Source organism: Echinops telfairi, unplaced genomic scaffold, assembly GCF_000313985.2.
Source record: "Echinops telfairi isolate 266 unplaced genomic scaffold, ASM31398v2 ScPeMD7_655;HRSCAF=1070, whole genome shotgun sequence".
In the NCBI taxonomy this organism is placed as follows: Eukaryota; Metazoa; Chordata; class Mammalia; order Afrosoricida; family Tenrecidae; genus Echinops; species Echinops telfairi.
In genome coordinates this window covers 4,847,170-4,849,565 of record NW_022104553.1, presented here as the reverse complement: position 1 = coordinate 4,849,565, position 2,396 = coordinate 4,847,170, and the positions used below count along the sequence as shown (strand labels likewise).

The following is a 2,396-nucleotide window of genomic DNA, read 5'->3' as shown; positions in this document are numbered from 1 at the left end:
GTGTTAGATAATTTCAGCAACCGCCTACTATGTGTGAGGCACTGGATAGGTATTGAGGATATAGTGCTGAAAACAACCAGGCCTGGTTTCTGTCCTTATGGAGGGTAGAATCCAGTAGAGGAGACTGATAAACACATAGTGTTTCCTGGAGAGAATAACCCCAAAGACTTCATGTAGGTGGGGTGGAGTGAGCCCCCTCTGAGAGGCAACAACTGTACTGAATCTCAAAGGATGGGCTAGGGCAAGAATGAGGAGAAGCACACTCTTCTAGAGAAAGGGGAGACACACTTGTAAAGGCCCTACAGCAGGAGTTTGATGGACTGAATGTGGATGGAGCCCAATGAGCAAAGGGCAAAAGTACCATGAAATGAAGTTAGGTCATGCGGGACATGCTCACGATTGGGGTTTGTATGGTAGGTGTGAGGGACATTTGTATAATGAGCAGGACATTGGGTTGCCATCATACATTTGTGTGTTTGCCCCTACTCATCATTCTATGGGTCTAGTTCTTCCCTACGCCTATGGATGCCACCTAAGGTCGATCTGATGAGTTTCTGGTCACTCTCAGGAGATAAAATGGCCTGTGATTATTTCAAATCACAAAGCAGACTCCTTTCAGTAATTACAGTGCCCAGTGTGGTATAAAGTTCCAAACTTCTCCCCTCACCAGCTCAGCTTCTTGCAGCCTGGATGCTTGCACTGGGGAAGAGAATTCAGCGGACTTTTTCATTGTTTCCCTAAAAAGTACATTAACTCCTCCTCCCAAGCATTGTGACTTCTGTGGGGGATGGAATAAGTAGGGAAAGAGAGTACAAGGTCAGGAACACTATTTCCTGACTAATCTTGCTTTGAGCTAGCACAGAATACTTGGGCTTGGCAAATGTTAAGCAATCTCTTCCTTCCTTAGGACACCATTGTGAATTATTCAGAGATCAACCATCCCACTCTATTTCTGGAACTCTCCCTCCTCTGATATAGATAAATGCATGTTTTCCTCCAGCTGATCCTTTTTCTAAAAGAACAAACATAGTTTATTGGTATATAATTCACAAATCATACAATTTAATCACTCAATCATATTAATAAGTTTTGTGCAAGCATTACCACAAACAATTTCAGAACATTTTCTTCTCATACTTGTTAGCTCCCCACTTCCTTCCCACCTCCCTTGCCATGCCCCTAGGTAATTATTAATCCAGTTACTATCTCTATAGATTTACTTATACCCATGCACTTAAAAAAATCATTTTCTTGACATATACCTCATATTATACAATTTAATTATTCAATCATATTAAGAATTGTGAAATCAACACCACAATCAATTTCAGAACATATTCTTCCCATATCCATTGTTGCTGTGCCGCACTCCCTTACATCCTCCCCTGCCACGTCCCTAGGCAATTATTAATCCAATTATTGTCACTACAGATCTACTTATCCTAGATTTCATATACAGAAAACCATACAAAATGCAAACAGGAACAAATAAACAAACAACCCCAACAACAACGACTAGACAAAACATAGAAAAACCTCCATCAAAAAGAATGCAGAAGACATTAAAAACTGAAACAACTTTAAAATGGATCAAAAGAGAGATCAAATGAAAAGTATTACATTTTAACCTAACTACATAATTGACTCTACAATGCTCTCAGTCTAATAGCAAGACCTGAGGGGGTTCTCTAAAGGCGTAATCCACGTGGGAACCCTGCAAATGGACTTTGGGCTTCTACTGTCATCCATTGTCTTCTGCAAATGGAATGTTCACAATTTTACCTCTGATACAATTCCCTCCTTTGGATTTGGATTTTATTATTTACAATCCTTGGACCACACAGGCTGGTGTGTTTCTACTATGTGGGCTTAGCTGACATCTCATCCAGATGGTTGCTTGTTTTTGTTGTTGTTTAATTTAAATCATTTTATTGGGGGCTCATACAACTTATCACTATCCATATATACATCCATTGTGTCAAGCACACTTGTACATTTGTTGCCATCATCATTCTCAAAACATTTGCTTTCCACTTCAGCCCTTGATATCAGCTCATTTTTCCCTCCTCCTACACTCCACTCCCTCACGAACACTTGATAATTTATTAATTATTATTTTGTCATATCTTACACTGTCTGATGTCTCCCTTCATCCACTTTTCTGTTGTCCATCCCCCAGGGAGGAGGTTATATGTAGATCCTTGTAATCAGGTCCCCCTTTCCAGCCCACCCTCCCTCCACCCTATTGGTATTGCCACTCTCACCACTAATCCTGAGGGGTTCAGCTGTCCTGGATTCCCTGTGTTTCCAGTTCCTAACTGTACCAGTGTACATCCTCTGGTCTAGGCAGATTGGTAGGGTATCATTGGTATCATGATAGTGGGGGGGAGGGAGGA

At 41.1% G+C, this 2,396-nt stretch overlaps 1 pseudogene; it reads left to right on the top strand.

The window, feature by feature from the left end:
• Positions 1-380: 380 nt before the first annotated feature.
• The window catches only part of LOC101654326, a 4,044-nt pseudogene continuing 2,028 nt past the window's right edge, over positions 381-2,396 (top strand).